The following is a 26980-nucleotide window of genomic DNA, read 5'->3' on the forward strand; positions in this document are numbered from 1 at the left end:
CAAAAACATGACAGTCTGACTTGTCAAAGACCATGTAGTGATAGGCTACATAAGTTGCCACCAACCAGCATTTGTTTTGTATTCATACACTGGTCACTGATCTCTCTATGTAAATATTTAATCATCTGACATTTGGCCAAGTCAGCTCAGGTGACTAGACAAACCAGACCAAAGTGCGCTTTACAAACATAGTTAAATGTGTAGGCATTTTTTGCCAAACGTGTGTATTATTGTAGCCTATAATCAAACAAACACGCTTTCACATCAAGTTATTGTGTTTTACATAGCAATATTGTAGAAATGTAAGCACATTTCATTGCAGTTTATCACATTCTGAGTTTAACAAGTACAAATGCTGTCATTATATGAACATCACGAATTTAATTGAGTGCTGACTAGAATTTATTGACCAGTGACACCATTTGCGCTCGCGTTGGAACAGACCACAGAGCAGAGGCCAAGCGACTGGGTGCCTGTTTTGTGGGTCGTTGTCGCTTTAAGGAAATGCACTTGCAGCCATTTTCTGGTCTTTGTGTGGGGTGGATTAGCGGAGAGGCAGTGAGCGAAACGAGAGCATCAATTGAGAGAACGGCGAGAGAAAAACGTACCCGTTCATCGTTTTTCTCCCCGTGGAGTGCCCCACTCTACGTCCGTTGGTTTCCAAACGGACATGCAAGTTGCAGGTATGTGGTAGCCTTATTCCTTTTCCATGCGAATGGTAGGGAGATGTGAGAACAGGCGGCTGGGCTCGACGGGAGGGGAGATGAGCAGGCGAGCACTGATGGCTCAGACCAGACCTGCCAATGGTGTGTTTCTGTGCATGGTGCACCGTCATTTTATCCTTAGAGTAGAATCATCTTAACCAGTACGTACTATCGTCCCCTGTGTTTCCACAAAAGGTTTCCACATCTCCTTTCGAAACGCAGTGTTTTGTAAGCGTTCCATATTCCATCAGTGGCTGTTCTTCATCATGTATGCGATGCCCGTTACACGGTCGGTATCTGATTGATAGCATCCTACCCTGAAATGGGTGGGGTGATGAGATTATTCTCGTTGAAATATCGTGCCTTGGTCGCTTTCACATCTCAATTTATCCGTGTTTGCGCGTTTCGAGTAAACCACTTTGCAATTTGCAATGGCTTGTTCGCAGCATTTATTTAAGTGCCGTTATAATGGGCTGTACTAGAATATAGGGATGGGTGGCTGGGTAGAGATGGGAATTTGCTAAGCTAATAGGTCTGAACGGGGACGAACGTGTTGGAACCTAGTATTAGCCAATACCAAAGATCATTCAAGATCACCGCACACCCATCATCATCATCCGCACATAGGAACACATGCCTTCCCCACCATTAACAATGACACCAGGGAGGGAGTGAATTGTTAAACCTGTCGGCATCTACCTCATCCTGCTAGTGATGAGGCCGCTTGTTATGCTGCCGTTTGTATCGGCTGGCGGCTGCTGTGCTGATCAATGATGGGCGATACATTGTCACTTCCTCCGCTTACACGGGTGGAAGTGGTTACAATGTTTCTATAAAAGTTGTGAGGTAGGAGAAGCACAATTATTGTCTACTTTGTTGAGCGCACGTCTTGCAAGTGCAATTATTATTTGTCATCAATCGCTTTTCTTTTTTCATTACGTTGACAGTTATGCACCTTGCTCGCTCCACAATGTGAGCCACATTTATAATAGGTCAATTGTATTATGCTGTTAATCGTCCCTCAGATATGTGGAGAGGTGGTGTGTCTTCCTCTGAACAGCAGCCTTCTGACTGTCAGCTTGATGCATCCTATTAATAAAAGACACCTAATACCACACTGTGCTTAAAAATAACATTCAAAGCGATACTTCCTCATAGTGTATAATGGGTGCTTTTTTATGTAAATGGGCTACTAGAACTAGCTGTCTGCAACCATAGGACTATGCATTGATGCGTCCTGAGAAGCCAAAGCACATATTCCAAAAATAAAAGTAGACTGCAGAGTGAGGAGACGCCACCCTGTTGATTAAATGCATTATAGAAACAGATGCATGTTGGTGAAACTGAATGACATGCAAGACCTATGGATCTATGGCTATTCAAACATCCAGATACACAGAAGAGACCATATTCTCTTTATTGAGGCAGTCATGTCAGGGCTCTCCTCTGAAGGGGAACTGTAAATGTATTTGTTTTAAGCCCAATTTAACATCCAGATGCCCAAAAGGCACCTGTCCATCTTTCTTTACTATGGCCCCTATAGTAAGACGACCATTTTGATGGGGGGAAATGCATGTATTGGCATGTGAACGTCGAAGAATTTTAAACCTTATTTAGCAAATTGAGACCATCTTCTCTTTCTTCAGGCAGTCATAGGAGGACTAAATGTAAATGTATTGACATCTATTTAGCAGATGTACAAACATATTTTAAGCCCAATTCAGCATCCAGAAACAGCTACCCAAACAAGAGACCTTCTTCATGGAACACTATACAAGATCTCTCCTCTGCTTCTTTGAGAGGAAGATTTATAGTACATTTTGTAATAAACAAAACAACATGGATTTTAAGCCTGAACATCCAGATGCCAAAAAGGGGACAATTTCTTCATTTTCCTCTGTGAGTCAGTTATCGAAGGGCTCTCATTTGAGCAAGAGATGTAAAATTAAGATGGAACTCAACATTCTACATCCACATAATTCATCATGCACTGCACACGCCTGAAACATCTCTTCGGTGAGGGAGTTACAGCAGGGCTCTCTCATTGAACGGAAGAGTTACAGTAGGTTTGTGTAAAAAAAAAAAGAAGTGTTTTACACAAATTTCCTGTACAAATGCCTCGACATCCAGACATCCAAAAGGAGACAATTTTCTGAGGCAATCACAGGAGGGCTCTCCTCTCCTCTGCTCCGCTTCAATGAGGGGAGGCACTACAGCACAATATAGCTCAGGCCTGAGGGAGATCCCTCCCTGTGAACGCAGCTATGACCTGGAGATGACACACTTTTACCGCCTTGTAGCTCACTAAACTCGCTCACCCCCCCCCCCCTCTCTCTCTCTCTCTCTCTCTCTCTCTCTCTCTCTCTCTCTCTCTCTCTCTCTCTCTCTCTCTCTCTCTCGTACACTCGCTTCTAGGACACACCCACCGACTGTGCACACACACACTACTATGATGCGTAGTATTTGTAGTAGATTGATAAATCCTTCACAGTCTCATTCTCCTCAGTGTCTGGTGGTGTTGAGAGGCATTATGGGACTGTCTATTGGGGAATTGTCTGTGTTTGTTCAAAAATATAGAGGTGACCCAATATGTCAAAAAATATTCTACAATAGTAATGTCCTGCACTGACTTCCAATGCACTAGGATGGGCAAATCCTGCATCAACATGATACAATATGTTACTGAGGCAGTCCGACACTCGGGGCTCGAACCCGCCACCTCCTAGTCATCGCTGCAGTTCGGACATGGGAGGCACAGCACGATACCACTGATCTAAAGGACCAGCCTGATAGCCTAGCTCTACCGATAATGTATGATCCTTCTGGAGGGAAGTTTATTAACGTTCCTCGCCACACTCTGCTAGTTTGCCTCCGTTAGGCATGGTAGTGTGGTATTTTTGTACCACTATTCCAACGGAAGTACCTACCAGAGATGGGTAGGCTTACTACCTGCTGTCTTGCAGCTTTCACTGTATAACTTAGTCACAAATCCTTGCTTGCATCAAGGTGTTATTGTTTAAGGCAACCTAACTTAACAGCAACACTGAATGCTATTGCCCAGATGTGGACTGATAGTGTTATAAATAATCCAGTACAATATCTGGCATCGGAACGTGCACTAAGCGTACATCTATGTGTGAATTTGTTGGTTTTGTTTCAATCTTGAGAGTGCACAACTCTACCTTTTTAATGTTATTATTCAGATGTGTTTCGGGTCCTTGCTATCACTGGATGCTACAGTGCCTTCAAAGGAGCATTTTCCCCCATTCCAGTCCCCCATCACATAAGGTTCCACCCAGCAATTTCTGACAGTGTTGCCTTCCCCAGACCCAGTGGCGTACCTCCCTCTATGACATAAAGGGACGGCCCTTGAGCCCGTTTTATCAGGACCCTGAAATAATTTTAATGTTATGCAGCTTCACATGAAACACTACATATTTTGTAAAGGAATCTTAGAAATGACATTTGCTGCAATACAATTACAGTAAGTTATATTCCAGGGACCTAGTGAAGGTCGGGTCTGCTTTACCTGTGTCTGCCTTCAAAATAGGCCTAAAGCGCATGGGGAAATCCTGGTTTGTGTTCATAGTACAGCCCATGGTGGACTTGTACGGCCCTCGGAGGAATTTAAAGTGGCCCCTTGAATTAAAAAGGTTCCCCACCCCTGCTCTATGTGATTGGATCGATTCCAGACTAATATGTTCATGTTAGTCTGTCCGGGCTCACCGGGCTGAATATTAATGAGCCAAATGTGTTTTTTGTGTCCCGGCCTGCTCTTGCCATGATTTCATGTTATTTAGCTCATCATGCTTGTATCCAGGCCGACTGACAAGAGAAGTAGGCTCAGGGCAGGGAGAGTCACCTCTGGAACAGTGTTGCTGTGCGTGTCATTCACTCTCCTCACCTACATTTTTTATCTTAGGAGTTGAAAATGACACACACACACACGTACACACACACATAGCACACACACACACGCACACACACAGACACACACACACAGCTAGCTCACTTGTCCATATCTTACCCAATGAGCATGCAAAGTTTTGCAAATTCTTTCAAATTACTGTATTTGTGTACTGGTGCAGCTGGACACTTGTTATGTTGTTTATTAGCAAATTAGTCATTTTCACTAGGGCTGGGACGATTAATCGACTAATCGTGACTAATCGACTATTAAAATTAGTCGACAAGAATTTCATAGTCGACTAATCATTTCATTTAATTCAATGCTGTTTTACTTACTTTACTAATGCTTTATTACTTTATTGAAACCTAAAATTGCCCAGCACGTATGAATTGGACATTGTATCTCGGAGTAAATAAGCTACTATCATGATTTAAAGCTCATTGTGAGCTCAGGGACCTAATATTACCTGTTTCTTCCTTTTTTCCCAATTTCCTTGAAGATTAAAGTGCCAGAATACTTGAAAAATTAATCGTTTGACTAATCGACTATTTGAAAAAATAGCTGATAGATAAATCGGGAGAAAAATAATAGTGTAGGACAGCCCTAATTTTCACAAATATTTATTGTAACCACCAATTTCAAGTAGGCCTATATCTAGTACCTTTTGAATTTTGCATTTGTATGTAAGGGAGATCCAGTTTACTCCGTATTCACATTTCTAAACAGCAGTGGTTTTCATCGCCACTTCTAAGCCCTGACAAGATTGAGGAATAGCAGGGAAATGTTGCACCGGGGACCATTACAATTCCATTGTTTGCTACCAGTAGCCCTTGGTAGAAGTTCTCTAAAACACACTTCATGTTGGTATTTCGATACATCAAATCAATTTTATTGTCTTTAAAGTTTACATTTGTGTATGGTGAGGGGTGCAACAGGGTCCCTGAGAGGGGTCCTTATTTATGCATCATTATTCATACGCTGTATTGATAATTCATAGATTATTCATACGCTGTATTGATAATTCATAGATTATTTTTACGTTCATTCATCACGAATTTAATCGGAGACATAAATTACTAGCCTGGTTATCATCGACTTTCAAATCTCTTCAAGACTTGGTCTGACCAAGAGCATAACAATTAACATTTCCCAAACTGCATTGTCGACCCGCCTCCCTTGGTTTGCTAATGGTTGTATGCTTCCCGACGTAGTGGGAGGAGTTCCTGATTTTTCGGGAGCTCAGAAATGATATTTGTATTGCTCTTGGCCTGATCAGAAAAAAACTGAAGGATTTGTGTCAGTAGAGGGCACGGCCTGGCTAGTACAGTACATGGCTCAAAATCTGTCATGTTTTGCTTGCCATGACATACGACGATGGGCATAAAGTTGTGACTTCTTGGCCTTGGCAAGGTTGGATAGGGAAAGAGAAATCTTGCATTGGAAGCCTGGTAGCAGTAGTTTGGTCACCGTTCTCTGACACACTAACATGTCCATGTTTTTCATATTTCATATCTTATTGATCTTCTCTACCAGCCAAACTGAATTTTCACCAGTATTTGGCCACTTGGCAGGTGTTAATTTAGAGCCCTGACTGTGGATATTACTGTATATTGCCACTCTTGGCTTGGAGGGAGATTTTTGTGCGGAGGTCGGAGGACCATTTAATGTTTAATTGGAAGCTTGGTAGCAGCCCTGTGAAACCTATTCATGATGGCAGTGGCTTGGTAGATTGGTTGCTTTAGCTTGGTAGCAGTTCTCTAGAACACTTAGGCTGCTACATGTTGGCATTTCCATACTTCCTGGGCCCGAGGCCATGAGTGGCCTCTTTTCTCTCTCTCTCTCTCTCTCTCTCTCTCTCTCTCGCTCTCTCTCTCTCTCTCTCTCTCTCTCTCTCGCTCTCTCTCTCTCTCTCGCTCTCTCTTTCACGTGTGTCCAACATTCACCACAGCTACGCCCCTCTCTCAGCTGATGCTGGGGGGAAAGCATCCAGCATTCAACACTATGCTCTGAATATCTATGGAGGTGTCGGCACAGCTGCCTCTGCTTTGCCACTGTGCTGCTCTACCACACATGAGATGGGGAGCTTTATTGGTCAAATGCAAAGTATTCGGGACGCAAACTATTCAAAATTATGATGCCCGTACATATCAGGCGAAGCCCATCAGGGTTTGCACCAGCACTTTACAAAGCGACCACTTTGACAACACAGCACTACCGCGTTGTTGACTGAGTAGGTCCCTTGAAAAGATGTATGGAAAGTTTGAATGCTTTTTCAACATAGCCTTTCAGATCATGATGATGGCCACACAAGTATGGATTCACTGCACATTACGCACAGTCGCTTTGGGGAATCCTCATTTCCAATAGTCTAGGAGCTAAACTACACTTCATATGGACCCTTCCAGCATACAATTCACCATTCAGTTAAAAACGACTAATGTTCTTTAATGCTGGATTAAAAACATATCCACCATTGCTCTATTCAGCTCGCGTACCCCCTTATGGCAGGCCGCACACCCCAGTTTGGGAAACCCTGCTCTACAGGAAAAAACTGGAGGCCCATGCTTGCCAGGCAGACCGATGTTTGTCAGACGGAGCCATGTTTGTCATTCATGCCTGATGCTTGTCAGCTCAGTTGGGGTATTTTTGTGGAATATTTATCTGCAGATCAGGAATGTTCCCCTGAGGTCTCTGGTGGCTAGCCTTTGTCGCGCAGGGCAGATAATACATGTATAGGAATGTGCTGTTTTTTAGGGGAGCCCCCACCACTGGCATACAGCCTAAAACACACACACACACACACACACACACACACACACACACACACACACACACACACACACACACACACACACACACACACACACACACACACACACACACACACACACACACACACACACAGAGTTCTAAACTCATACACTCACAACCACACTCGCATATTGTACATTTTCACATTCAGTGCATTTACATACAGCATACAAAGTACACACACTCACACACCAAGCTCTAGACGCTCATTACACTCACAATCATACACACACACACACACACACACACACACACACACACACACACACACACACACACACACACACACACACACACACACACACACACACACACACACACACACACTGTACATTTTCACATTCAGTGCATTTACATACAGCGTACACACACACACACACACACACACACACACACACACACACACACACACACACACACACACACACACACACACACACACACACACACACACACAAAACGATCTCTAGACGCTCTTACACTCACAACCACACACACACACACACGTATTGTACACCAGGCTCTTTTGTGTCGCTTGAAGGCCAGTGTGGGAAAGTTTACTCTGGCTGGCTGCATCAGCACCTCTCTTCCCACAGAAGAAGCGGAGTGGAGCCGAGCAGAGTGCAGCCAGCCGCCGGGCAGCCGGGCTAGCTACTCTGCTAAGCACCAAAGCCTCTGATCATAGCATTACATTGCATTGCATTACATTTCATTATGTTACATTACATTACAGAATAATCCTTTGCTGCAATGCACGAAGGGTCTGCGTGAGAACCAGGCTAGCCAGATACTCCGCTCAACATCAAAGCCTCTGATCATAGCATTACATTGCATTACATTACATTACATTACATTACATTACAGAAGAATCTGTTTGCCACAGGGGAGCTAGCTAACTGAGCATCAAAGCCTTTTATCATTACCTTACATTTCATTATATTACATTACGTTATATAATAAGTCGTTAGCCTCCATGCAGCTACTGAGCTGAGCAACACAGACTCTGATAATTACTTTACATTAATTGGACGCCAGACACCTAAACACCACAGCCTCTGATCAGGAGAGAGAAGTCAAGCCAGTACTATGCAAATGTTCAAGACAAGTCAAGTCAAATGTAACAGGGTTAGCACAGAAGTTTGAAATTGTGTTTACAATGGTGATTACTTGCAAGTGATGATTATTTTCTTCAGTGTACAGGGGCTATTAAGATCATTTTCATTTACCTTCTAATTTTAGCTAATATGGAATCATTGTCTTACCGACTGACTTACTAAATGTTGCATACTCCCCCATTTAGGTGACACTAAATAGTTATAGCTTGGTAGGAGAACGTTCTCTCATTCAGACTAGAGAAGGAGGGGGGAGAGAAACACCTGGCTCCTTCAATCAAACTTTGCATTGTTTGTAGTCCATGTAAGGTGGCAAGATGATTTAAAATAGAATTAATAGTTAGTGAAGCTTTTAAAAAAAGAATGACAATGAGGGGACCATCCTCTGCCATTCCACCAAGACTACCTCCATCACTACCACCATGGATGATTACAGCCAGGTGCCCTAACACTCAGGGCGCCGGAGATGTTGAAAGGCGCGAGGAGTAGTGTTTACGTATCAGTGCCCAGTCCACACACTCCATGCCCCTGCCCCTTTCTGTTCCTCTCCCAGTCCCACCCTGTCCTACATCAGTGGAAGTCATTCAGCATTTCACTTCTCTATGTCACGAAAGAAAGGCTGACCTGTGTCTACAACATCTAGCCAAAACCCCATATGAGTCCATATGAGCAATTGGTAACACACTTTATTTTAATGGTTCACTATTACAGTGGATCTACTATATTAGGTACAGTGTAATGACCAGTGTAACAATATTTAATACCATACCATGTAATACCAATGTAATACCATGTACCAACCCTGACCCTAACCGTAGATGTAAATACAAAATTGGTACATATTGTTACACTGGTATTACATTGTAGTAGCCCCTTAACGCACGCCGTACCTCCTGTGGCACGCTGTAATAGACATTGAAAGTTAACTACTATAGTACTACACTACTATGACCACTGCTAGGGCCTTTAGTAATACATTACGATTTGGTCATTGCCATTCTGGTAACAGCTAATTTATAAAGCCGTGTCTTAAGGGGTTAAATATTGTTACACTGGTCCATTACATTGTACCTAATATGGATGATCCACTGTATTAGTGAACCATTAAAATAAAGTGTAACCTGAGCAGTTTCATTCATGATAAAAAGTATCCAAGGCATTCTTATTTATTTTTTTACAGTTTATTATTTTATCTATTACCACACCTTCTGCAGTGCATGTCAAGAATAACGCAGCAGCCCTCCAAACCTTCTCTTTCGCTCTGTATGTTTTTTATTTATGTATGTATGTATTTATTTGTACACCAGGGAGCTGTTGTGATTAGCAATGGGAACAAAGAGGGTTTTGGTTTAGGGGTGGATTCACTTTCAGACATCCCCCCACACCCTGGTTGTGTTCTCCACACTTCTTGCCAAGCTCCTAGAAGGCTGCCCAGCCTGCCAAGCTAGCTGCAGCTAAAGCCTTTGCTGCCCGCCTAGAGGCTGACCCTCTGTAGACTACAGTCAGGGCACTGTAGCGGACCACCACTGCGTCGCAGCCCTCCGTCCGTCCGGTCGGATCCTCATTCACTGTGTGTGTGTGTCTCAGCCAGCATGGGGCTCAGAGAGTCAACACGCCGTGTCAGTGGGGAGCCCTTTTCCATGACAGCATAATGGAGCTAAATTGCTTAGTGTGTTTTGAAGGGACACTGTGCAGGAAATGGTCAAAAAAGGTACTGCAACTACGCTGCTTATTGAAATTGGGCTGCCTATAGCCAAATTTGATCTTTACATGAAAGTTTACGAAGTATTTAACAAATATTTTCTAGTATGATCCAAGTACAGTCATTTTTGCAGCTAAAAATGGCGGACCATGGAGAAGATTCCCCTTTTCATGTATGAAAAGTGCAATTTTTCCAGTCATAATGAATACTTAGAATTTGATGCTGGTGGTAAGTATTCATGAAAAATGTAACATTAGTGAATGGGCAGCATGAATTCTGGAAATAAAAAATCTTCTCACACAGTGTCCCTTTAAAGGTACACTGTGTAAGATTTGTAGTTGTTTATTTCCAGAATCCATGCTACCCATTCACTTAATGTTACCTTTTTCATGAATACTTACCACCACCATCAAATTCAAAGTATTCATTATGACTGGAAAAAAATGCACTTTTTTATATGAAAAGGGGGATCTTCTCCATGGTTCGCCATTTTTAGCTGCAAAAACGACTGTACTTGGGCCATACTAGAAAATATTAGTTTATTGCTTATTAACTTTCATGAAAAGATCAAATATGGCAATAGGCAACCCAGTTTCAATGAACAGCATAGTTGCAGTACCTTTTTTGACCATTTCAAGTCTTTGCCTTTGCGTTGCATCAGTGTGAGACAGGCCCACAAGGAAATCTTAATTTCAAGGGTTTTGATGTGGTTGCAGCTTGACATTTGTTGGGATTGTTGCGGATGTTGGCAAGGTGTGTGTAAATGTGTATTATTTGGTGGCATATTATTGTAAACAAGTGCTCCCTGCAAAATGTAGGCTACTCCTGAAACAAAAATCCAAATGCTTTGCGCACTGGGCAGTCAATTAAAGTGAAAATACGTAAGGGTTAACGTTCGGCGAGAAGGTCGCTACCGTGGAATAGCAGCACGACAGAGAGAATCTTTAGACCCCGACGCGGAGCGAAGGGGTCTTGTTCTCTCTGAAGTGCTGCTATTCCACAAAGCGACCGACTCGCCGAAAGTTAACCCGCTTATTATATGGATATACTTAAATGATTCACACATGCGGGGACATTTCTTTAGACCTATTTAATGTTAAGATTGTTGCTGCGCAAAACAAAACAGTGCCGTTGTGGAACACCGCTAGGCAACAGCTAGGTAGGCTAGCCAGGACAACAGGTGTTGTCTATCACAGCAGCTGATTAGAGTGACAAAAGACCGGACCCCCTGCGGAGTGATATGAAACATTCGCTTTAGCCACTGACTTGTATACAAGCCAGTGGCTTTAGCAGTGAACGTCTTGTTGCCATTGACAGCGGTAGCCAGGACAACGGGTGTTGTCTATCACAGCAGCTGATTAGAGTCTTGTTGAAAAGTCGCTTTAGCAGTGAAAAGTCTTGTTGCCATTGACAGCGGTCTGTTATAGACCAACCCGTCCGTTATCGAAAAATAACAGACGTCCGAACGTTGGGGAGCCCCGTTGAAATGAATGGAGCATTCGACAGATGACGTCACAACCATATAATAAGCTAAAATAATGTTAACTCAAATTCATTTGAACAGGACAATCAATTATATCCCAGCTGATACCTTTTGAAGGGCGAAGACATTATCATTTTAGCTGTGAAGTGCTATTACAGACACAGCTGTGATTGAAATGGTGTGAATCATTTTAGCCCCATGATGCACGCCGTTCCAACAGTGGAACACTTTAATAGTCACTGAAATCTTAACTACCTTAGTGCTCCACTACTATGTTATAACTCAGGGTCTTAAGTAATGCACTATGACTTCGTCATGGCAATTCTGGTACCAGCAGATTTATAACACTGTGTCTGTTCTTTCATGCCATTCAATAATTGCACATTTAATGTTATTAAATGTGTATCTGAATAATAATAATTATTATTATATTACGGTAAAAAAAAAATAATATATACAGTAGGGTGCATCAGTTGCCCCCTATGAAAAGATATTGCCTTGGCCCTATAGTAAAAATGTTCTACACCCAGTAAAAACACACTGTGTAAAATATTTTGAAATTTGGATGAAGTCTACCGGGGCCACCAGCCCCATGAAAATACAAAATAATGGTGATAGTCAGAATCTTGGAATAGAAATGGACATTTTGCTTTATAAAGCTACCCAATAAAAACATATTGTCTCAGCTCTGTGATAAAAATGTTCTATGCACAGTAAAATCACTCTGTGTAAAATATTTTGAAATTTGGATGAAGTCTACCGGGGCCACCAGCCCCATGAAAATAGAAAATCATGGTGATAGTCAAAATCTTGGATAGAAACAGGGCTGGACTGGCCATCTGGCATGGCGGACATTTCCCGGTGAGCCCCGCACTCTCGTGGGCCCCCATTTTTTTATTTTTTACATTACTGAAAATAGGGGCCCATGAGGGTGCGGGGCCCACCGGTGAGTCAGTTCTCCAGCACTAATAATAATGAGGAGGCCCCCTTAAATCCAAAAGTGCCCGGGCCCTATTTATCGCCCAGTCCAGCCCTGAATAGAAATGGACATTTGCTGCATATTGTCTCAGCTGTGTGATAAAAAATGTTCTATGCACAGTAAAATCACTCTGTGGAAAATGTGTTGAAATTTAGATTAATTCTACTGGGTCCACCAGGCCCATGAAAATACAAAACAATGGTGATAGTGATGGGCAACCTGGATTCCAAAATCCAGTGCCACATATTCCAAATATAGCCAATATAATGAACCAGCTGACCCACTGCCAGTATCAAGCAAGAGATTGCGAAGTTGTATGACTTTTGTGTGCTTCACCTGTGGGCCTACAGGATTGTACAGGTAGCTGTTAATACCTGGTGGAGCATCTGTACTAAAGCTGTGAATGCTCCTTGGAATGACCTGTGTGTTTTTAAGAAATCCCTGCAGTAGTTCAATAGAGTACATACAATACAACTGTATGTGATGTTGGAAAGAGTGGCTTCCCAAGACCTGTACTTAAGTGGCTTCTAGGTATGTCATGGGTATCACCAGGTCCAGAGTCCATTGCCAAGGGCCTCTCAGGTAAGTTATGGTACTCATCCGATGGAGTAAAGTGAAATACTACCACAGGCGATGGGATAAAGAAGTAATGGCACTCTTCAATACAGTTGTATTGACTGCTTTGTAGCCTAGGTATTCCAAGGAACATTCACAGCTTTAGTACAGATGTTCCTCCATGAATTGTAGGCCCACAGGTGAAACACACAAATATAACAGTCATGCAGCTTTGCAATCTCTTGCTTGATACTAGCAGTGGTCCAAGGCAGCAAGGAATTGATATTGTGTTGCAAAAGAGCAAATTTGCCTAAATATAGCAGTTTGACCATCAGTCTGTCCTGAGACTGAAGTCTGTGTAAGTGGATCGACTGAATACATAACCTGCTTAGATATTCCTTCTGTTTGTGCTCCCAATACAGGTGATCTCACTAATTACCTCATCAACCTGGCTTAAGTGGTAATTAGGCTCAGCTGGTTCATTATATTGGCTGGGGCAAATGTGTCACGCGGTTTTCCACCTCTGTTTTAAGACAATGGCAAACCTAGATTCAAAAGCTACAATCCAGTGCCACAGATTTCAAATTACCTGGTTTTACCTGTCCAATTGCCCTAACTGGAAAGGTAAAACTAGGTATGTCATTTGGAATATGTGGCACTGGACTTCAGCTTTGGAATCCAGGTTGCCCATCACCATCACCATTATTTTGTATTTTCATGGGCCTGGTGGACCCGGTAGAATTCATCTAAATTTCAACATATTTTACACAGAGTGATTTTACTGTGCATAGAACATTTTTATCACAGAGCTGAGACAATATGTTTTTTATTGGGTAGCTTTATGCAGCAAAATGTCCATTTCTATTCCAAGATTCTGACTATCACCATTATTTTGTATTTTCATGGGGCTGGTGGCCCCGGTAGACTTCATCCAAATTTCAAAATATTTTACACAGTCTGTTTCTACTGGGTGTAGAACATTTTTACTATAGGGCCAAGGCAATATCTTTTCATAGGGGGCATCTGATGCACCCTAATATACAGTATATATATGGGTGGGAGACGTGACGCCTTGTTTTTTCGTAACATTGGTTAAAAACCTACAAAACTGTTATTTTCCTTTAAAAAACAAATGTCAATGAAAGAAGATGTGGTACATTATGTTTCATATTAGTCTTAGATGAGAAGAAACATTTTTGTTAAGATTTATGTAAAGGTTTATATGTCAAATTCCCTGCGGTGTGACTGTAACATTAATGAAACAATATGTAATAATATATATATATATAAATTAACCCACAACATTTTGAATAATGTATGAAGCATTTGGCATGATTGCATAAATCTTAACTTTAGATTAAGAAATGTGAATGTGGAAAAAACTCAAGACAGTAATATTAACTACAAGTTCAATTTCATAACACAAATTGCGTCCTGTGGGGTGACATGTATGTCAATGTTTGTGAATGGGCAGCTGCAAGGCCAACTACAGGGGTCTTAAAGACTGGCTCCTAACCAGTCAGTACCTCAGTTATTGGAGAGTGCTGTGGAAGTTTAAGGTGACTCTTAACCTCTTAATATGTCTTCATATTGCAATCTTTCTGTCACACAATGCTTAGGTTCATTTTATGGTGTCCTGTGGTGTGACTGCTCTTATAGGAGGAAAAAAAAGTTTTTTTATTAATGAAAACACATATTAAGATTAAACACAATATCATTATCAAGTTAGCATGAGCTCAGATGTCAGTCATGTATACAAAAGGATTAAAATGGCCATAATGCAGTGAATTCCCTGTGGTGTGACTCCATTTTCCTGCGGTGTGACATGCCTATGCTATGTGTTGATGCAAGACACATTTTCCCAAAAATGGCAAAAATAAGGTGAAATTCCACAGACCACTAAGTGCTTTATTTTTTTTATTATTTTTTTTCCAATTTTTATCCATCATTTTTTTCAGGAATTTGAAAAACTTTTTTTTTTTTTTGCGTTACGCCCTTAAACGTCAACCACCCATATATAATATTTTTAACAAGCTAAATGTACTGTACTCTTTGTTTAATTGACAACTGAAGAGATTGTACACTTTTTGGGACACCCTGTATTTAGGGGAATTACATGTAATGCTGCAAAGTTCAATTGCATGTCATTTGGCTTCACCAATGACTGGCCTATTTGGTGACATTTACACAGAGCCATTTAATTATCACCGCCATCAGTCATTTGTTGCGGTTACCACAACCGGCCATTCATTTGTTTAAAATAACCCCAGTGTTTCCCATACACAGGCCATGCTGTGGTGCTGCACCACACGATATAAGCTGAGCACCACAAAATGATCAACAGCCGCACATGTACAGTATGTCAGTGAGAGTCCATGCATCATGCATGTTTGCTTGTGCGTGCATGCATGCATGCACACACGCGTGTTTGTGTGTGAATGTGTGTGTATGCATAATTTTTTTTGCCCAGTGTGTGTGCGTGTGCGTGTGCTTGTGCGTGTGTGTGTGTGTGTGTGTGTGTGTGTGTGTGTGTGTGTGTGTGTGCGTGTGCGTGTGCTTGTGCGTGTGTGTGTGTGTGTGTGTGTGTAATTTGTTCTGCCCATAGTACCACACAATGCCATTTGGCCTATGGGAAACGCTGAACCCAAATCACTTGTGGTTCTCACAGCTGTCTGCTTGTGTGTGACCCCTCTACCCCCATGTAACAGGAAACTCCACCTACCTTTTATTTTTTCTCGGTCTTATTTTTGCGACACATTGACTCATCCTGGTCTAGCGCAGTGTTTCCCAACCAAGGGTACGTGTACCACCAGGGGTACGCGAGCACACTGCAGGGGGTACTTTGAAAAATGTTATTTTTATATCAAATTAATGGAGCAGTCACGTAAGGACAGAGAAAGTGATATAGAACATGAATACTCATGACATGGGGTACTCATGGCACAACTAAGAGGTTTAGGGGGTACGTGAGACAAAAAAGGTTGGGAAACACTGGTCTAGCGCACGGGGAGGCAGGCGGGCAGGCAGGCGTGCCTTTCTGAATAACCAGGGTGTTGACACACTGTCATACAGGAACTGCCTGGTGTGTGTTTCGTATGACATGAGACTCAGATATGGCGAGAGAGCTATTCAAGTCTAGCTATATTACAGTGGCTGTGGAGGCTACCACGTCGTAGATCGTGACAACACACTCGGTGTGGTGGCGTTTCACAGCTATCTAAAGGGTTTTATTCATGATTTGTCAGCACATAATAGATCAGCATCAGATACAATGAGACTTGTAGCGTGTTTTGCACCTGTGAAGTGAGCACATCTCCTTTCTCTTGTGTTCAGCTTACTCCTAAACATTCTGAGTCATTGTTGTGCAGCTCTGCAGGGTTGTTATATTATTTTGTTGATTTTGTGGGGAAAAAAACAAAACCAAAAAAACTTCCACCATCAGCAGCGCTGCACATGGCAGGGACAAATGCATCAGAGGAAGATGAGTCAACGTTGGCGGGGATATTCTGGGTTTTTCTTTTATGATATGATTTATTTTACCTTTGCCATTGTTCTGCAATGCAAAAGTGTTTATGATGACATGTCTTGTGCCACATTTCAGGATGCAGCATGACTCGTGTGTTTTTTTTTCTCTGTATGGGGCCTGTATGTGATGTCTCTCTGTCTCTGTCTCTGTCTCTGTCTCTGTCTCTCTCTCTCTCTCTCTCTGTCTGTCTGTCTGTCTGTCTCTCTCTCTCTCTCTCTCTCTCTCTCTCTCTCTCTCTCTCTCTCTCTCTCTCTCTCTCTCTCTCTCTCTTTGTCTCTCTCTCTCTCTCTCTCTCTTTGTCTCTCTCTCTCTCTCTCTCTCTCTCTCTCTCTCTCTCTCTCTCTCTCTCTCTCTCTCTCTCTCTCTCTCTCTCGTTTGTGTGTTCGCACATACCTTTCTCATGTTTGTCTCTGCAAAAGTGTGTGTGAAAGTAGCAGCAAAGAGGCCCAACAGCAATCTGAAAGCATGTGCAGGCGACTCTTGCGCCACACACTAGCTTACATGGCTGACGGTCTCTGCATCTGCTGCTCTGCTGTCCCATGCACAGCCGTAGATAGGAAGAGTTGACTCAGTCTGTGATCTTTGGTCACATGGTTTTACGTGGGTTTACACTAGCCTCGTTGGGTCCAGCTAAACCCATCTCTGCCATAGGTTTTTTGTTAGCATGGCTAGGTTATGTGTACTAATTCTACAAATTAGTAGATTAGTTCTGGCATACGTTGTCATTTTTAGGTAAAGTAATTACACAGTCCATTGAAATTGTATGCTTTGAAAGGAGCAAAAACGGTTGTTATATAAATTCTTCTCAGATTCCCCAGTGATAGTCTATGGAAACAGACGCTACATGTGGACCAAAGTGAAGGCTGTGCAAAACTGAATGGGACCGCGAGGTCGGCCATCTTTGACCATATATGGTCAGTTTCGCCGCCAGTTTTGTCTGCGGAAGTTCCTGCGGGGTCCAATGGCAGCGCTTTAACTCCTCCTATCTACGGCTCATGGGGCTCCTGGTCGACAGGGGAGGGATGTCCAGCCCTCTCCCCTACGCTCATCTGGCCCAGGGAGGCTGCTCTTGCTCTGGCCCCCAAGGTGTCTTTCACACACACGTTTACATTACAATCCTTCTGTGTAATATCATTTCTGGAGCGAAGAGATGTGTTAGTATGATGTTAGTATGCAGTATGATGTTCCTTCTGCTTATATAGGTACGACATGTTGTACCTACGATGGACGTATTTCACAATACAACACGTAGGCCTTATTCTGATCATAACCAGTACCCTAAGGTAGTCTGTGTAAATAAGCTTTCACTTAATTTCACCATACTCTACATAATGTAGAGATATAATGAGATAACATATAATTTTAAGTTAATTCAGACCTATTTCCTAAGCTCGTCTTCCCCAGGGAGGCTCCTCTTGTTCTGGCCTCCATGGCGTCCTTTACAGTATTCCCAAATGTAAAACCATTCTTTGGAATAACAGCTCTTGTTAAGTTAGCGTTAGCGTGGCACTAACTGTAGTGCTTCAACAGTATGTAACAGTGCCTGTGCGTGGTATCTCACACTTCATCTAGGCCTAGCTCTAAGCCAAATTGTAACTCTCACCTTTACCCCAATGTAGCAGTCTGATTAACCGCAGCTGTGCTACACACTTTCATTTCACTGTACTACAGTGCTGTCTATAAACTGTACATAATGTGGATATCATTTGATTCATAAAGGAGTATAAAATTAAAGTCCAGCCTTGTCCACTAACCACTTTAGTAATAATAATAATAACATCAACAATAACGTTGGGTGGGAGCAACTACTTAGAAGGCCTAGTCACTGGTGGTCTTGTGTCTGCTGTGAGGTACTCCAGGTATTCTGCTCTCAGGTCCCTGAAGGTGTCCTTCACACCCAGATGTAAACCCATCTGTGGTATAACAGTGTGGGGTTAACACTTGCCCATGAACCCAACAGTTCGTTACCATGTGAGTTATGTTTTGTACGGTATTGTTTACTGACAGAGCACTGGATGTTGTGACTGCCACTCGTGTTTGAGAGCCGAAGCTAAGCATTTTCCAGACGTTTGTGAGGTTGTTGTCTGTGTACCTCACATTCGCCAAAGTACTTGGGGAATTGAATTAGGGCCGGGTGATTTAATCAATTGTGATCAGTGTTTTTGATAAAAATGGAGGTCAATAATAATGACCAGCTTTGGCCATATAGTCTGGCAAGTCTGACTAAACAATTAAATAAAAATATCAGTCTGGAATGGCTTGGTTCTGATAGCTGAGGGCTGTGGGTGTGTTCAAACTAGGGGTGTACATAATAATCGAAATGTATCTGCATCGATCCTACGGCCGACGATTTAATGGAATCGTATCGTATCAGAGGGCATTAATAAGTATCAAATAATCGAATCGCTGGCCCCTGTCTAATGCCCTACCTCCACAACATAATAGAAGTAGAAAAGTAATTGGAAAAAATAAAATCGAGTCATATCGTGGGGAATTCTTAAGTATCGAAAATAATCTAATCCCTGCTTTAAGAAATCGATACTGTATCGTATCGTCATGGAGGCTGTGATTTACACCCCTAGTTCAAACCGTTGTTGTTATGGTTAAAATTGCCTGTACGCTGCCTTGGCCAGTGCCATCGTCTCTGACCAACTCGCCAACCATTATTACAATGTCAAAAAAGAACAGTTTTCTCATACACTGTACATGTTTTTTCAGGCTATACTATTGTTCTCAGCTTTGTATGTGGGTGCCCAGTGAAGCATACTATATGCAGGCAACACACACTGGTGTGTGTGTGCGTGTGTGCGTGTGTGTGTGCGTGTGCGTGTGCATGTGCGTCAGCAGGGGGTGAGTAGGGGGTGTGAGAGGTCCCCTCTCAGTTCGTGGTAGGTCAGGCCGTGCCAGACACTGGAGACATCATATGAGCTGAGGGCTGACCCTGACACACACACACACACACACACACACACACACACACATACATACACACACACACACACACACACATACACACGGTTTCAATTCTACTAGGGGTGGGAGTACCAGCCTGTGACTAAGTCAAAATTGAATTTGATGGATGAATAACATTACATTACATGAGTAATTGTATATAATTGCTGATAGATCGATATATTGATGGAATGATTTCTTTCATTTCTATCCAAAGCTCGGACAAATGTGTGAGTATCATGTACTTAGTACATAGGTGAGAGAAATACTTAGCCAAATTCTTTCTATAACACCAGTAGTCACAGGTTGTATACCTGCTGTGTAGACCATAACATGCACTTGACCTGACTACTGTACTTCCAGATGTAACTTGATATAGATCAGTGGTTCCCAACCTATGGGTCGGGACCCAACCAGTGGGTTGCCAAAGATCCACAGGGAGTCGCGAAGCCCTCTTGATTTTAAGGGGTTTCTTTTTAAATATCATATATAGCCCATGTTGAATGAATGACAAAGCATTTAACTAATATATGCATAGAAGCAACAAAATGTTAGTGCTATTAAACATTTGTTCTATATTTGACCGAAGACGAATTGAGGAATAAAATGACAAAAATGAGTTCGCAGGAAACAGAGGGTATCATGTGACTCCCTCTCGTGCAGGTGCTCGCGCAGTTGGGTCACCAAAGCTTACAATGGTAAAAACATGGGTCCCTGAAGAAAAAGGTTGGGAACCACTGATATAGATGATAAGGGCAATTTGTTTTTCAGTGGTTAATGCTCAATGGCCAATAATGGCTATAGGTCAATATTAATACATCTTATTCATCCTCTCTGACTGTAAATAGGATGTTTCAGTACAGCTTCCATCAAGATATGCCACAGTGTTCCATTGACTGTGCAACACCACTTCCCACAATTGATGACTATGTCAATAGTAGCCTAGTTTCTCCATGTATCAGATTTGCTTAGCTTGTGTTTACCTCATTATGCTCTATATTCTTAGGCATAGATTCAGGCCATCCATAGTCTTGGTAAAACAGATCAGAACAGTCATACTTCATTTGATTTTGTTCTGAGGTGTTGGGTTCCGGTAGCCAGTAGGGGTATCGATATCGATGTAGCCTGAGGGGGAAACCAACAATTGTCAGTCAAACTGTGGGATGTCTGGGAATAGTGTTGTCATGGCGATGTCATGAAATAATTCATGGCAGCCAGGGAAAGAAAATGTGCACATGGATTTAAAACAACATTTTAAACAGAATGTAGCATATAAAAAAACAACAACCAAAGCATAATTTCTCGAAAAATAAAAGGGGCACTTTGAAGCAGCATGGATTCCAGTGCCACCTTCTAAAATGTGTTTGATTTTCCACATCCAGCAACTAAATCTAGCCTGGCTCTCACGCAGACCCTCCGTGCTTCGTGCATCTTCGTTAAATTTTGTGAGCTCGCACTTGGGTCTGGAAATCTTAGACGAGCCCGAAGGAATCAGATATTTCACAGCCTGTGTCAAATCAGAATCGCGGGGCAGGATTGCTGGGCGGGGTATATACAAGTCAGTGGTTGAAGTAGTACTGATTCAAAAAAAAGCCACGTGAATTCTCCAATCAGGTTAGAGCTGTTTTGAACACACCCACTGCTTTCCAGAGCTAAGCGATTGACAATATTCCAGATGGTTGGAAACAACCATCGTGTGAGAACCAGGTTAACTTTAATCTAAAGTAGGCCTACATTCAAATGTACAGGGTTGATCATAGGCAAGACACCTGTTGTAATGTGTTAAGTATTCCACACCTGGGAAATCATATGTGGCTGATGATGTGTGTATTTGACTGTACATTCAGGCCATTGAACTTCATAGCGTTCGTCATAGTGGAGAAAACCCCAGGCCAGGCAGCAGAAGTAACTTAACCCCTGTGCTCAGTAGCCTATGCCTTAAGGGTCATTTCACGTGAAATCAGACACTTTGGAACCCGACCGACCCGGATTTCGATCATACTTGGTGTGCCTTTTCAGTAGCAAGGTAGCACCCCAGAACTGCATTGGTTTGAATCTGACACTAATATTAAGGGAGAAACAGACTAGGAAAGGTTCACATGTGAGGGTAGGACACTATACATTCAGCCTTGAATATATCAGTCAGTGTTAGTCACAAAAAGATGCCTGTGGTGTTGTTTGAAAGCTCTTTCTGGCTCTACATATACACACAATCACCTTGGAATACAACTACTCTCAGAATATGAATTATGATAAATTGAAAAATTAAAAATTGAATATCTAAAAAACTCATATTTTAAAGTGGCCAGTTCCTTGTCCAAACGTAGCCGGCAATGTCATGAGCAGCACCTAAAATGCTGGTGTTCGGTTTGTTATTCATTTCAGAGAGAATTTGACTCACAAATATGGCATCATACAGACCACTTACTAATAATATGGTAATACCATAGTAGCATCACATGACAAAAACAAAAACAAAACAAATGGTCAGTGTCCATGGTCCCAGGTTTCAGAAACTAAGGCAGATGTCCATTTATACATATCAAATGATGATATGTGAATGTTTGAACATTCCTTCTCTGTGTACTGTGCCATCTTCCCTTTACCGTACTTTAAAGAGATAATCAATGGCTACACTCTCATTTTGTACTCTACCAGTGCATTTGAAGCAACAGCTGTGTCTTTTTGTAGATAATGTATAAGTACGTCCCGTTGCAGTTACAGGTTCCATACCAGAAGCAATATCCTGATGATCCATGACAAGTCTATCTGGTCTGAAGGGAAAAGTGAAGGATGGAGATGGCCCATGAGGATGCAGGAAGTTCAGTTTCACCTCTCCAGTGCTCGGCATACATTTCCTCAGCACATGCTAGCCACAGTTGCCATCATATACAGCTACAACATACCCTTTGATGCTTGAAAATGTAACACATTCTTTACTGAGCTCACTCTTTCAACTCTGGCCTTCTCTGAATGCTCAAAATGGCCTAACTTTCCACTGTGTCCATTGACATATGGGCAGAAGCTGTGTAGTTTTTGAGTACCTGGAATAGTTCTTGCAGATTCAAACCGTTTCAACAAGTCTCTCAGCTTCATGATGGTACATATCTGTTGTGGCAAACTGGCAATGGATGTTTTGGAAATTATCCTTGACAAATTCAAAACAGTTGGTATGGCGTTACAATTTAATTGTCCAATAGGACGTTGCAGACTTCCTGCACAATATAAGAACCTTAAAATTACAACAAATTTGTGCCACCACGAGGCAGATTTTCACATACCTGCAGAGTGGCACTTTTTTGCCACATCATCACATGGCAAAGGTCCAAGTGATGGCGTTGGAGGGACAGTTAAATGGCTTGCTGCACGAGCAAGTCTGCAACGTCCTATTGACAATTAAATTATAACGCCATACCACATGTTTTGAATTTATGTCAAGGATAATGTCAAGAACATCCATTGCCAGTTTGCCACAACAGAGATGTACCATCATGAAGCTGAGAAACCTGTTGAAAAGGTTTTGAATCTGCAAGAACTATTCCAGGTACTCAAAAACTACACAGCTTCTGCACATTGTACAATGGACACAGTGGAAGTTAGGCCATTTTGAGCATTCAGAGAAGGCAGAGTTGAAAGAGTGAGCTCAGTAAAGGAATGTGTTTACATTTTCAAGCATCAAAGGGTATGTTGTAGCTGTATATGATAGATGGCAACTGGTGGCTAGCATGTGCTGAGGAATGTATGCCGAGCACTGGATAGGTGAAACTGAACTTCCTGCATCCTCATGGGCCATCTCCATCCTTCACTTTTCCCTTCAGACCAGATAGACTGTCATGGATCATCATGAAGTGCTTCTGGTAGTGGAACCTGTAACTGCAACGGGACGTACTTATACATTATCTACAAAAGACACAGCTGCTGCTTCAAATGCACTGGTAGAGTACAAAATGAGAGTGTAGCCATTGATTATCTCTTTAAAGTACGGTAAAGGGAAGATGGCACAGGTACACAGCGAAGGAATGTTCAAACATTTGCATATCATCATTTGGTGTGTATAAATGGACATCTGCCTTAGTTTCTGAAACCTGGGACCATGGACACTGACCATTTTTGTTTTGTTTTTGTTTTATCATGTGATGCTACTATGGTATTACCATATTATTAGTAAGTGGTCTGTATGATGCCATATTTGTGAGTCAAATTCTCTCTGAAATGAATAACAAATACCGAACACCAGCATTTAAGGTGCTGCTCATGACATTGCCGGCTACGTTTGGACAAGGAACTGGCCATTTTAAAATATGAGTTTTTTAGATATTCAATTTTTAATTTTTCAATTTATCATAATTCATATTCTGAGAGTAGTTGTATTCCAAGGTGATTGTGTACTATGTAGAGCCAGAAAAGAGCTTTCAAACAACACCACAGGCATCTTTTTGTGACTAACACTGACTGATATATTCAAGGCTGAATGTATAGTGTCCTACCCTCACATGTGAACCTTTCCTAGTCTGTTTCTCCCTTAATATTAGTGTCAGATTCAAACCAATGCAGTTCTGGGGTGCTACCTTGCTACTGAAAAGGCACACCAAGTATGATTGAAATCCGGGTCGGTCGGGTCCCAAAGTGTCTGATTTCACGTGAAATGACCCTTAGGCCTGGCAGCTAGAGATAAGGAGGAGCTTTAGCAGACACTGCTGCTCATCCTCGCTTCCTTCCCTTCACCCTGATTTGCCTATGAGCTCCCTGAGGCTCTCAGCATCAGACCAGACCACACGATTGCAGAGCAGGCTGTACAAGCACAGTGCCGTTGTGTTGTGTTGCGTTGCGCTGTGTTGTGTTGCGTTACGCTGTGTTGCGTTACGCTGTTTTGCGTTACGCTGTTGTGCGTTACGCTGTTGTGTTATGCTGTGTTTTGTTACGCTGTGTTGTGTTATGCTGTGTTGCGTTACGCTGTGTTGTGTTACGCTGTGTTGTGTTACGCTGTGTTGCATTATGCTGTGTTGTGTTACACTGTGTTGTGTTACGCTGTGTTGCATTATGCTGTGTTGCGCTACGCTGTGTTGCGTTATGCTGTGTTGTGTTACGCTGTGTTGTGTTACGCTGTGTTGTGTTACGCTGTGTTGTGTTACGGTGTGTTGTGCTGTGTTGCACTGTGTTACGCTGTGTTACGCTGTGTTTCGCTGTGTCACTCTGTCACTCTTAGCACGTTCAGGCCGACTGAGAACTGTGCTGGAGCCCTTTCCCGCACCTAATTGCAAACCGGACGTCGTGTTCACGCCACAGATATTTGCGTTTGCGAACCGGAAAGTTGGTTCGCAATGCGAAACCGCAAAATATTAGGTTTTTCTCTGCAAACCGTGACGACAGCATGGCTGTCAGCTGGTTCATCCGGGTAACACAGTCACGTGCGGAAAAAGTTCAGAGCCCGGTATGAACACGGGCGGTTTGCAGACAAGCACTTTGGTGCTGAACCTAACTGGTGCGGGCACCGACACCGGCTCCGTTCTGGTCGGCCTGAAAGCCCTATTTGTGTTACGCTGTGTTGTGTGTATGTGCTACAGCATCAGACTAGACGATAGCAGAGCAGGCTGCACAGTACCGTTGTGTTGTGTTACGTTGTGTTACGCTGTGTTACCCGTATGTGCTACACAGCATCAGACAAGACAAAACCAGAGCAGGCTGTACAATCTCAAGGTCACTGAGTCATACCATGGCATGCAGCCCCAGACCAGTCTAGATCAGTCTTTCCCAACCCTTTTTGTCTCATGTACCCCCGCCCCAAGCCTTTTCTTTGTACCATGAGTACCCCCTAACTCGTGTTTTACATCGCTTTTTTTCTATTCCAGTGTGACTATGATCCAAGCATTTGTTAAAATTACCATTTTTCCAAGTACCCCCTGCAGTGTGCTCGCGTACCCCTAGTGGTACACGTACCCCTGGTTGGGAAACACTGGTCTAGTTGATGGCAGAGCAGGCTGCAAGGCATGGTGGTCAGATCAAGGCTACCAGGCAGACCGTGTGCCTTCCTAAGCATTTTTGAAATGGGAACAGTCCCTTTGAGGAAGTCCGAGGAACTGGTGTGTGTGGGTGTGGGTGTGCGTGCATGTGGTTGCGCGTGACAGCGTGCATGTTCAATGCAGACGTGCATTTGCATGAAGTGCACGCACGCACGCACGCACGCGAGTGTGTGTGCGTGCGTGCATGTTGAGTGCCTGTATGTGGAAATGAAAGCTACCATGGCAGCCTGCTGGATAACCACACTGGCCTTCTCATTTGGCGAGTGAGGATTACAACATGTATGACTCTGCCCTGGACGTCAGCTCTTATTGAGATAAGATACATGTTCTGCTATCATCAACCAGGGGCCTTTACTGCCAATCTGGTTCAGGACTAAACCAGGTTAAGTTAAGATGTAAATCATCTCGTCAAAGAGCCTTAAGAAGCCTAAATGAGTTCCTCAGGCTCCTTTATTAGATGATTTACATATTACATCTGATTTACACCTGAACCAGCTTTGTAGCATAGGCCCCAGACCTTCTAGCCTGGTTCTCACGCAGACCTTTTGTGCATTTTTGCACATCTTCCATCTGCATGAGAACCAGGTTACAGACCTTCAGCTTATGCGCCACTTGCACAACACAGTTGTGGTCAGTGTATTTCTAAACATGTATTCATCTCAATTTGTATTATCATTATTATTTTAAATTCAAGACATAACTTTGCTACTTGGTTCCCGTTTTGGTGGCATCTCCCTTCTCTGTTCCGTCTCCCAATGTTTGGATGCCATGACAATGGTCTGTGTTGTGGCTGGCATGGCATGGCAGCAGTGAAAGTTTTTGCAGAAAAAAATGGCCCCTAAAAAAGTAGCTCTCTCTCTCCACCACTTCCCCATCAGCATGTTTGTGAAAGACATCAGCGGTCACGTGGCTAAGAGGCATGTGCATTAGCTGAACCTAACACAGACCAGGGGTGCATTCCAATATGCGACCTTGCGTCCTCCACTTGTGCTTGTGGCCTCGCTCCGCCCCCTGGCCCCTCCTCCGGGAGAAAACAATAAAGTTTCCCCGCTGTCAGCCTAGCCAGAACAGTTTTTGGGGGACTATTCCACATTCAACATCCAGTTTGCAAATGAGAAAATTACTTTACAATTGCAAGATATTGAAATATAATGCTGATGTCAATGATGTCATCTGGTAGGAGGCCACAAGCACAAGTGGAGGGCGCAAGGTCGCATATTGGAACG

General features: G+C 42.7%; 1 protein-coding gene across 1 annotated transcript in view; it reads left to right on the plus strand.

Annotated features, from left to right (window-relative positions):
- The first annotated feature begins 213 nt into the window (after window positions 1–213).
- The window catches only part of cyfip2 (cytoplasmic FMR1 interacting protein 2), a 73861-nt gene continuing 47094 nt past the window's right edge, over window positions 214–26980 (plus strand). The window contains exon 1 of the mRNA XM_063190344.1: window positions 214–683. The gene's annotated coding sequence lies outside the window, so the exon portion shown is untranslated. The remainder of the gene's footprint in view (window positions 684–26980) is intronic.

This window comes from Engraulis encrasicolus, chromosome 23 (genome assembly GCF_034702125.1).
Source record: "Engraulis encrasicolus isolate BLACKSEA-1 chromosome 23, IST_EnEncr_1.0, whole genome shotgun sequence".
Lineage (NCBI taxonomy): Eukaryota > Metazoa > Chordata > Actinopteri > Clupeiformes > Engraulidae > Engraulis > Engraulis encrasicolus.